Consider the following 11,112-nt stretch of genomic DNA (forward strand, 5'->3'; position numbering starts at 1 on the left):
GGAGTCTCCAAACAGAAAAGCCCAGCCCTCCAACAATCGTCGAACTGTCTGGCCGCCCTCCCCCCCCGCCCCCCGCCCCAGACGGGCTCGCAGGCCAAACTTGAAAACAACTTTTGAAACAGCTGGCCTGCCGCTCTGTCGGGGCTGCAGTTCCGCGGGCCGACCACCACCTTCCCCATCTCCCACAGCCCCAATCCCTGAGGAGGCCTAGCTCCGATCCAGCTGGAACTAGAGCCTGCCTCTCAGATCTTGGGGTTCATTCAAATCGCCAGGGATCCTATTAACACGGAGGAGGTCCGGGGTGGGGAGCCTACGACCGCCTTTCCAACACCAGTGCCGCTGGTCTGGAAAACGACACCCTAGCGATCGGTGTGGGCAGCGCTGAGAGGTCAGCTGGCTTGTTCATAGGCAGAGGTTCTTTTCCCGGCCACCCCCTTTGTGTGTGCTGTGCCACCTGCCCGCAACACCCTCCCCACTGGTATCTGCTTCGAAAACTGTTCACCCGTCGCATATTCTGGCTCGGACGCACCTGCTCTCTGAAAGCCTTCACTGACTCCCCCTGGAGTCTCAACTTAGAGCAAAGGATACTTTCACTGTGTCCCGCTCACACTCCGTTATAGCAACGCTTACCTAAATTAGTTTGCCACCCGATGGCCTGGGAACTCTGTAAAAACTGTCCCAACTCTTCCGTTTCTCCGTGCCCCAGCCTCACAGAGGGCTCTGCTAACCACTGGGCACGGTTACAGGGCCTGGGAACTTTTCAGAGATCCCTAAAAACTGTCTGTAGACCTGAAAACAAAATTATTGGATCCCAAACACGAAGGAAAAGTTTTGCAATGGAAATGAATAAAATTTTACTGAAACGTCCACAAAACAGAATATTACATCAACCGCATTAATGGTTTCATTTAGCATTCCTAAAAATTCGTAAACATTTCACTGTCTTCGAGGACGACGTGCAGGTTAGATGTTTCTCACTTTGCAAGAACTCTCGAGCACCCCCATAACCGCTGCGAAATCAAAGCCGGCCGTAGATGGAACGAATTACTTGTAGCCAAATAATTTCAAAAGTGACATTATAAAATATAATCCTTATTTTTCTTCACATGAAAAATATACCTCATATGGAATATGGGTGAATTGCAATACATTTGATCCGTGTGAGTCGGCGCTTCCAGAGCAAGCGCGTCTAGGTCTTAGAAAGTCTGAACACAATCTTGATGTCTGGCCTAGGGGAAGCACGCAGTACATTTCTCCCAAAGGAAGGGGATGAATGAATGGCAACCCAAAGTGATTCTGAAAAGTGCGTAGGTGGGAGGAGAGGAAGGAAAACAGGCGAGAGAAATATATGAAGCGTAAGCCAAAGTTTTAAGACAACAACAAAGGAAGTCCTTGTTAGGGAGAAACCCTAGGCCCAACTGGAAGACAGAAGCAGGCGATATCGCCCCCTACCGGCCGGAGGAGTCCCGGATTGTCCACACATTCTGGCTTCGTTTATTGATCTGTCATTGTTGCTTCTCCCACGCCAAGAACATCAAAGCCCTTTGGAATTCTCTCAAAGAAAGAAGTCAGTGGTCCCCGAGGATCAGCCTCTGCCTCGCTCCGGGAAGGAGGCTCGAGGGGAGCTGTATCACTGGCTTTGTGTCAGACATCCTGAAACGGATCCAAACCCATCTTGAACCTATTTCTACCTTCCTCCTGAACCACCTCTTGGTTAACATGTTCCATATGTTCCTTTCCCTGATGGAAAATAGGCTTTGCTTTTATTTCAAAGGGCATCACTGGAAAGTCTGGGGGGCAGGGGCTTTGTTCTAAGACAAGCAATCTTTGGGGAGCTCTTTTAAAGAAGCAGAGATAAACAGAAAGATTTATATACAAGATGTTCACCGCAGCATTATTTATAATAGTGAAAGAGTGGAAGCAGTCTAAATGCCCAACAACAAGGGGCTGGTTAATGAAATTATGATCTACCCACACAGTAGATATCACAGCCATTAAAAGCCAGGCTTTTGGAGATTATTTTTATAGAAATATCCAATCTTTTGTGAGCCCTTCATAGGTGCCAGGAGGCATTGTCTCTGCTTTACGTGTCTTACCACAGCCCTGTGAACAAAGCTCTGCTTGTATTGTCTCCATGTGACACGCAAGGACACTGAGGCCCAGGCAAGCCAAGGTCACACAGCTAGGGCTACAGCTGTGCCACCCTAGAGCTGCACCGTGACGTGACGTGCTGCGTGCTGCTGCCTCCCTCTCACAGAGATTCGTGGAAATTCTGAGCCTGGGGAGTTGGAGGCGAAGTGGCGAATTCCTTCCCGGGTCTGCGGCACGCTTTCAGGAAGGAGGGCGGGTCGGGCAGCACCCCAAGGAGCGGTGAGGTTGTGGCCAGGCAGCTCTCACAAGGAGGGTTCACAGAGGAGGAAAGAGCCCAAGCAAGTTGTGGGGAGAGTTTAGCAAGCACGGAGGACGTGGGGATGGTTAGCACATCAGGTATGTTGTAACAGCACTGGAAACCAATAGAGAAACCACAAGGGACTGGGCTGAGCCCTGCAGCACGTGCCGAAGCAGGGACAGTGACCATCGAAACCGCTAGTGTTAGTGAGCCCATCCAGACACCCGTGCTGCGTGCTATTCCAGGTGTCTCATTAAATCCTGAGGACCACAACCTTTCTTCGGGCTATCATCATGCCCATTTCACAGGAGAGAAAACTGAGACCCGGCAAGATTTAAGTAACGTGCCTGGGGTTTCGACCGGTGAGCAATCGTGCCGGAGTTGAAGCGTGTGGTGCAGAGACCAGAGGCCACGTGCTTAACCACTAGGCAACCTCCTCCCTCCTGGAGTTGGGGGGATGGCGGGGGGGGGGGCGGCGTGCCAGGCACAGGGATAGGCGTTCACGTTTATCCCCCAGGAGCGCATGCTGTTTTGTGTTCCATCAGCTACAGCTGGCCTCCTTCGCTATTCAGGGAAACCATTCTATATGGAAACGATTATAGAGCCTCCTGAGTTTATGAGAACCCCCAGGAAGCCCAGCGTCTAGCAACACCAGAGGTGGGGGAGGGGAGAGATTCCTCCACATTTGGGGAAAACCACCCAATGGTCTCTGGTTCCTCCAGCTGGTGCCGTGTGAAGTCCACGGGGCATCTGAAACAAAGGAACCTCGCATGCCCACCCCAGGAGTCTTGGGCCCCTCCTCAGCCCCAAGATGCTGGCTCTGCCCCCGTTAGCCTCCAGCCCTAGGGGGCCTCAGCCTCTTCCTCCAAGATCGGCCACCTCCTACCAGGTCGCCGGGCTCTGAACCGGCTCCCCAAGCCCGTAGCAAAAGGGCCCAGCCCTCCTGCACCCCTGCCCACCACCCCCAAGGCAAGCTCTTCTCGGACCCTTTACTTATCTGCTTTCACTGTCCACAGTAGCAAACATGGGGATTTTTCTGGTCTGTCTCCCTTCCTGAAAAGGTGAGTGGAGGTCTCTGTGGATTCTGACTACTGTACACCTGGAGGGCAGGCTCACCGGGTCTAATAGAACGGACAGCCCTTGGGGGCCAATCCAGCGCCGGCACCCCTCCCACCCACAAGCCCACCCCCCCAACAGACCCAGAGGAGCAGGCTCTGGAGCCCTGCTATCTGGGACACAACCCCTTTCTTGCCCCCAGGCCCCCTGTCCCGAGGCACAGCCCTTCAGACTGCCCGGATCCCAGCAACCAGAGGGAGGTCCTCTCCTCCGCCACTACGGGGCATTTGGCGGTGAGGAGGAGAAGCCGGGCAGTGGGGCTCTCCTCTACCAGAGAGAGCTGGCCCTCAGATGGAGGGAAGAAGGAGGAAGGAGAGCCGCGAGTGTGGGAAAAGAGCCTTAGGCAGGACTCTGCAGTTTTGGACTCTTAGTTCCTCAGAAGCGGGGCTGAAGCTTTCACCCCTGGGTTTTGTGAAACTTTGCCATCTCCCTTCCACAAGGTCATCATTTGGCTTGAGCAAAATGTCCCTTGCAGCCAAATGGGCCCCAGCTAAAGCAGCCTCTAGCCCATCGAGGCTGGAGGGGGCCATCCCCCCAGAGGGCTGTTCTGAAGGCCTGGGCCCTGCAGGAGAGTTCTCAGCTCAGGGCCCCATCCTCCCCGAACCGGGGGCACTGTGTGGGGAAGGTTGCCGCTGAGTCCGTCAATGGCACTCTAGACTTGCTGTACGATGGGCTCAACCCCAGACAAGTGCCTTTCACGTTGGCCTCTAGGACTTCTGCAGCCTGCCTCCCCTGGACCCATTCGAAGTTGCCATCCTGGTGGCAAAGCCTGATTAATCTTTTATCTCATGCTTCTGCGTCTAAAGTAGCTCCCCACTACATACAGGGTAAAGTTCAAGTTCCCCACCACGGCGTTCAAGTTCACTGTGTACCTCCTGCAGCCTTATCGCGCCCCATTTCAGATTCTGTGTCTTAGCCGGATAGAACTCCATGCCTTTGCTCATTCGGTTCCCTCTGCCTAGAATTCCCTTAGCTTGCGTCTCTGCTTTGCTAACTTCCACTCCAACTTCCCAGGCTGGGGAAAAGGGCTCCTCCTCTGGGGTCCCGTACCTCTTGGCCTCACTTAGCCAGTCAAAACTCAGACCAGACTACGCTGTCACTGGCTGCTTTCTTGTCTTTCCACCGCACTATGGACTCTCCAAGGGCCAAGATCACCACTGCTTCCCTCTTCCCCAGTGCTAGGTCCGGTGTAAATTGGCCTCTGTCCACTCGCCCACCCCACCTCGTGGTTACTCTCTCCAACCAAGCTACCGATTTCCAAGAGAACGTTCAGGCCACCCGTCCGGATCTTAGAGATGATGCAACGGAGGCTCAGAGGCTTGCCTTGTGCCCTTTGAACCCATCCGTTTCTCTGTGACAATCCCTGGCTCCCCAGCGGGGCTTTGCAACCTACCCGTTTGCTCAGCGTCTGTCCCCTAGGAGATGGTGATCACCATACTATTCAGCTTCTAGCCCAGAACCTGGCCTATTAATAGGTGCTTAATCGAAGCGTGTTCGAAGGAAGGGGCAGGGAAAGGCTTTCACGCTGAGAAAGCCCACCAGCCCCACGATGGGCGAACAAGGCTTAACCCCATTTGGTTTCTCTGCAGCTTCCAGCGAAGAGCTGGGGACACAGTCAAGCGTCAGCTAGCATTTTCAGACCAAATTCTACACACCGTGACTTTCTTCGGTATTTGTGCTGCGATTTACAAGGCACTTTTGCAAACATTGACTTACTTAATTTTCATAATAATCATTAGAGGCCTTATAATTTTTTTTTTTTTAGATTTTATATGGAGGAGCCAATCCCAGGCCTTACCTGCCGGCAGCCTAGCCCACGGCACACACTCCTATCTGAAGTCAGAGTCCCGCTGCCTAGACAAATCCATTTATGTTACAGGCATCCTTGTCCACGCATGGTCCAAACACAGCATGCTTACATGATTGCTGATAGAAACAGGGAATCCTCAGCGAATGAATGGTCTTGCTCCTAAGATCAATGGCCCAAATCAGAGAGCCCAGACACCCCCTGCCTCGTAATTCTGTTCTGTGATTCCCTCTGCCCACCCCCCACCCCCAGCCATGAAACAGCAGTGCCCGAAGCAGCCAACCGCTCCCAACCAACCCTCTTTCTCTAGCTTCTCCTGGAGCTTGCTGACCTCAGAGTCGCCCTTCCCAGACGGCAAAGCTGTAATAAGGCAACGCTCAGAGGTGGCCACCCATCAGAAGCTTCCAGCCCCTCCCTCATCCCAGAGGCCAACCTTTGGTCAACAGTCTCTTCTTTCAAGAGAGAAACCACAGAGTGACCGCCAGCAGAGAGAGAGGGACTGGTCAGTTGAGACCTGAGGTTGAAACCTGGCCTTGCCACCAAATCGCTGTTTTTGCTTGGGCAAGTGGCCCCCACCTCAGGTGGCTCCCTTCACAAGGACGGTGGTGGCTTCCCTGAGCCGTCCATTTCCTCTTTCCTGCCAGGCCTCTCGATAACCAGAAGCCACGGTTCTGGGGCAGGGAGAAAGCTTAGGGCACTAACAGTAAAGGTTCCTCCCTTTCTGCAAAAATAACAAACCAACAATAAAAATAGCAATAGGGCATATGTACTGTTTACTTACACAATTTCACACCATCTTCGCAGAAATGCTAAGAGGTGGATATTCCTTTTGCTCCCATTTTAAAGATGGAAAACAAATTCTCAAAAAAAAAAAAAATACTCCGTTTCGTCCTTGGACACGCAGCTAGAGACAGGCAGAAGCAAGATTCGAAACTGGGCGACTTATCTGCAGAACAAGAACATTTTAGAACATCATTCTTTTCTGCTGGTCTCACCAGCTCAGCTTGTCCTTCCCCATAGAACATTTATAAAATTCGACCACATACTTGGACACAGAGAAAAAAATCTTTTAATTTAAAACTGGAGAGTCTAGGGGCGCCTGGGTGGCGCAGTCGGTTAAGCGTCCGACTTCAGCCAGGTCACGATCTCGCGGTCCGTGAGTTCAAGCCCCGCGTCAGGCTCTGGGCTGATGGCTCGGAGCCTGGAGCCTGTTTCCAATTCTGTGTCTCCCTCTCTCTCTGCCCCTCCCCCGTTCATGCTCTGTCTCTCTCTGTCCCAAAAATAAATAAGCATTGAAAAAAAAAAATTAAAAAAAAAAAACAAAAAAAACCCTGGAGAGTCTATAGGTCGCATTCTCTGACCGCAATCCAAAATTTTTAAATAAAAAAATAATGGGGCTGAAAATATTCTTAAGTGCTTGGGAATTAACAAACAGAGGTCTAGATAACCCATGGATCAAAAGAAATATTAAAACGAAACTCAAAAACCATCTAGAAACAGATGAAAAGAGGAACATTTGATTTCAAAACCTACGGAACCCCCAAAAAAGCTCAACTCAGGGGGAAATTATGGCCTGAAACGCCTTCCTTATTAAAGAAGAAAGACTAAAAATAAAGGAGCTGAATACGCATCATAAGGAAATTAGAAAAATAAGCCAACAAAAAAGGAAAGCACAAAATGGGAATTGACCAATAGCTGAAATTAATAGCCCAGAAACTAAGGGGATAAAAAAAAAAATACACTAAACAAGTGCTTTGAAACCAGAGTTGGTGGGAGGGAGAGGCCAATGGTATCTTGGAGCAGGTGAGGGCCCCCTGATCCGTGAGGGTCTCCCTGGAGCCCCGCCGGCCAGTAACGCAGGCTCCTGGAGCTCGGGGTCCCGCCCCCCAGCAGGTGGCTTGCTCCCACCACACAGTCTGGCAATGTGACTGCCCACCCGAGACTCCTTGGCCTGGAGTCGCGAGCAGAAATAAAGCTCCTCCGTCTGGGCTTATTAGGCAAAGGAGGCAGTTTTGTGTTTTCAGCAATGAAAGCTGCTGCGGTTTTGTTTTCTCTCTGTTGCCAGGAGTCAAGAGGAAGTCTGTGGTTAGACATCTTCGGGTGGAGACGTACACAAACACAGAGGCTAGAGATGAGCTCCTCGAATTCAGCCCGCCCGGGCCCAGCCCCATGGAAGGAGGCTAAGGAAACAGAGCCTGGAGCAGGGGAAGGTGGGGGGAGAGACACCGTGGAGATGCCCAGACCCGCAGCCGCACACAGCCTTCCTCTATCCGCGGCCCACCTCCCTTTTCCATCCTGACAGCGGGATCCTGTAGACCCATTTTTTCTTCAAGGCATGAGGCAACCCAATTTGCCTTCACTCTGTCCAGAGACCGAGTTCAAATGATCCCTGTGAATTGAGCGCCCGTCTCAGTACTGGAGCCATGGCAGGCACTGCGGGCCGCCACCCACTGTGGGTCCCAGCCTCTCCCTCGTTTCCATCAAAACCTTGAATCTGTTCCGGGTCACACCTCCACAAAGTGCTCACGCCTCCAGCCTCCCACGTATCTAGAACCCGGCCATTTGATTGCGCTTCTGGCCAATGAGCTATTGCATTCCTAAGAAGACTTTCCCATTCTTCATTCCGGCTCTTCCTCTGTCTCCCTTCTTTGTCCTGCCTGGAGCTGGCATGCAACCCTGGAGATAGGACACCCATCTTGTGTTTATAAGGTAGCAGCAAGAGGATAAAGGGAGAACAGGAAAACAGAAAGGCCAGGCCCTCCACGGCATAATCCCATCACCTGCCACCCTGCCCTGTGCTACTCTTGTGTCCAGGGAAAAATAATGCTGCATATGTTAAAACCATCTGTAGCCGGTGCCCCTGTTACCTGCCGCTGAACGAATTCCTTCTTGAAATGACAACTTTGGTCTTTGTAGGGTTTTCGAAATGTTTTCAGCCCGTCTTCTTACTGGGTCCTCACGGAAATTCTTCAAGGTGGGTCAGTATCTTTCTTCCCGTTGTCAAATGAGGAAACTGGGGTGCCATGGATGTGACATGGGTCAAACAAAGAGTTAGGGTCTGAACTCCAGCACTCTGTGCCTCAGTTCATTGCTTCCCCCCCCCCCAAAAAAAATCCTTCTTCCTATAAGCAGTTCAGGGCTATCCTTATCCTCAGTCTACCTTGCCCCACACAATCTTGCACACAGAAAGCAGAAATCCCTCAGGAACCAAGGAGCATGCAAATGGAGCTTGGTCCCATCTTCTAGTGCCAGGAGTAGACGTGCTTTCTTATTTGAAAATCCATCACTTCCAATCAAAGGATCTGGGTTCAAGTCTTGGGATATCCCCCCTTAACTTGCTCTGTGTTCCTGGGTGGGAACAATCTCTGAAAATCTCCCTGCCCATCCATACAGTGAGAATGGCAGCCGTTCTCCTCCAGAGGCTATGATAATAAATTCCGAGATATATGATAATGTATGATGTATGACCATAAGCTCTGAGATAGTAATCTCGAAGCACTCAGGATGTCACGGAGAACACTTTGCACATGATAAAGCACCGATGCCCTTATTACGGGGCTGTTATCATGATGACTTTGGTCTGTCTCAAGGCTGTGACTCCTCCCTCAGCTCAGCCCTCCTTGCGGTTGACATGTAAATTACAGATATGCTTCACATGCCTTCGTGACTACTCGTCACCATTTGTCGACCTCAGGGGAGCCGAGAACGTTGATCTCATGAGCATATACCTTTAAGCAAGGATAATGTTAGTGTTATGATACTTACTTGCTCGTTAAGCCAGGCTATTTGATCTCCTAAGGTCTTTACTTTCTTAGTGACCAAAGCTTATCCATTCATCCACTTTCCAAAAAAAGAAATAGACTCTGGGCTGGAGACTCTCAGGGCTGCACGGGACTTAAAAATCATCTGGTCCAGCCTGCCCTCCCACACCGAGCCCTCCCCTTTCTGGGATGGCGTCTCATCTTCATGTCCCCTCCCCCCAAATCCCCGACGGGCATCGAACCTCCACGTGCTCACCTCAGAGACAAGGGGTTTGCTGCCTCCTGGGGTGGTCCATTTCTCCTCTGAACACCGTCTGCTAGAATACTCTTCCTCTAACAGACACTCCTTGGCAGACACAAGGATGTGCTCTTGGCAAACTTCTAATACTGTGCACATTTGACTGTGTAGGATGGTGACTGGCAGAGTCAGTGGGGGGATGAAGAAGCCCACGTGAGGTGTTACCAAACAGGAAGTGCCATCTGTGCTGGATGATGACAGTCAGGGAAAGCGTCAATCAGCTGCCCCGCGTGGCTCCAGAGACAGCTTCTTCCTTCCTCACATGAAAGAGCTCAAGAATAGCAATTATGCCGTTAATTCTGACGCTCTGACTATTCACGGGGCCAGGCCAGGCCATGTGGCAGTGACAAGACTGAAATCTCAGTCTTGAGATGGAAGTTTATTTCTTGCGCGTATCAGGTGCCCTGTGAGTGGCGAGACCCTCCCCCTTTTGGCATGCCGTCTGGAACGCGGGGCGTCCAAAGTCCCTATGGCAAAACAAGGAGGCACATGGACCCGCGATTGCCTTGGTCTCAGCCCATTGGGCAGAACAAGCCGCGGGGCCCCAATCTAGCTGCAGAGGAGGCGGGGAAGTGCAGCCCAGCACATGGAATCTGTGGTGAGTGCTGTCTCTCCAGCCAGCCTTCCCCCAGGACATCTCAGGGTATGCCATTAAAGAAACGAGAGTCAACCCTGTGGAGGAGAGGAGCCCATGGCCATGGAAATGAACCATGCAAGGTGATGGGGAACTTTTGGGGAAGGCCCTCTGTCTGCTGCTGTTCACTACAAGTAGCCATCACACGGCAATCTGAGGGAGGATCTGTACGCACGGGTGGCCAGGCTCTTCCACCCACAGCGACCACGTGCTGACAAACACCGAGGACAAACTTTGCATGCGGAGTGTTCCCGACGTCCCCGCCATCCCTCCCGTCGCCATATTTGCCCCCCCCACACCCCACTCTCCAAAAATGCGGTCTCGGCCTGCTCTGTTTCTTCTCATTGAGCTCCCTCAGAGCTCCATCTTGGCCAGCGCAGTTCCTGGGAGGATAGGAAGGGACAGACAGTGCTGGAGAGACCCAGGTCGCGGGGGAGCATCCTGGCTTTTCAGATCAGTCTCTGAGTCCCCCCACCCTGTCGGAGGGAGGAATTTGGGTCAGCAGTGAAGTGGAAAGAAAAGTCAAGAAGAACAAAGAGGGGGTAGGGAAGGAGGGACCAGAAGAAAAAAAAAAAAAAGACATAGGTGTTGAGTCCTTTGTGTCTAATGGGGATGCAGAAAGTCGAGAGTCATGGCGTGTCAGGTCGATTATGGATGCCCGGAGGGTTTGGGGTGCCTTGGAAGTGTCAAAGTTTCTAAAGAAGACTTGAAGCCCAAGATAGTAAGAGAGAGGAAACAGGGACCTCATCTCTTTGAGAGGTGTGCCTGAAGATGGAAAGCTCTCTCTTTCGCTTGCTGGATGGGGCTTTTTTGAACATGACTTCATGGAGAAACGAGGTCACAAGGAATCCCCACAGGTACTCAGGTTACGTGAATAAAACCCGAAGTTGAATGGGTAGCGTATTCTGGAGGCAGGCAAGGCAATCGGATAAGAGCAAGAAGGGGCTGTAATTGTTCAGAAATAGACTAATACGCTTTGGGGATGCCAGAGGACGAGGAGAGTGTCCAGCAGCGGCCAGGAGCCACCTCTCCACCCCCAGCCTCTGGGTCAGAGAGCCTGGTGAGCTCTCTGCCCCTTTCCCTGACTCAGGTTTCCAGACCTGAGCT

At 51.9% G+C, this 11,112-nt stretch overlaps 1 long non-coding RNA gene across 2 annotated transcripts; it reads right to left on the bottom strand.

Annotated features, from left to right (window-relative positions):
- Nucleotides 1–837: 837 nt before the first annotated feature.
- LOC125168927 (uncharacterized) lies at nt 838–9,597 on the bottom strand. 2 transcript variants are annotated; one of them, XR_007153348.1, is made up of 5 exons: nt 9,330–9,597; nt 8,180–8,325; nt 6,094–6,258; nt 5,304–5,474; nt 838–3,442 (listed from the first exon to the last, which is right to left on the bottom strand). It is a non-coding gene; the product is annotated as an uncharacterized LOC125168927 (long non-coding RNA). The 2 variants fall into 2 exon arrangements; XR_007153347.1 differs by lacking the exons at nt 838–3,442; nt 5,304–5,474 and having other exon boundaries at nt 5,498–6,258.
- Between the last annotated feature and the right edge of the window lie 1,515 nt (nt 9,598–11,112).

The sequence above is a fragment of the Prionailurus viverrinus genome, chromosome B3 (genome assembly GCF_022837055.1).
Source record: "Prionailurus viverrinus isolate Anna chromosome B3, UM_Priviv_1.0, whole genome shotgun sequence".
NCBI classification, from domain to species: domain Eukaryota; kingdom Metazoa; phylum Chordata; class Mammalia; order Carnivora; family Felidae; genus Prionailurus; species Prionailurus viverrinus.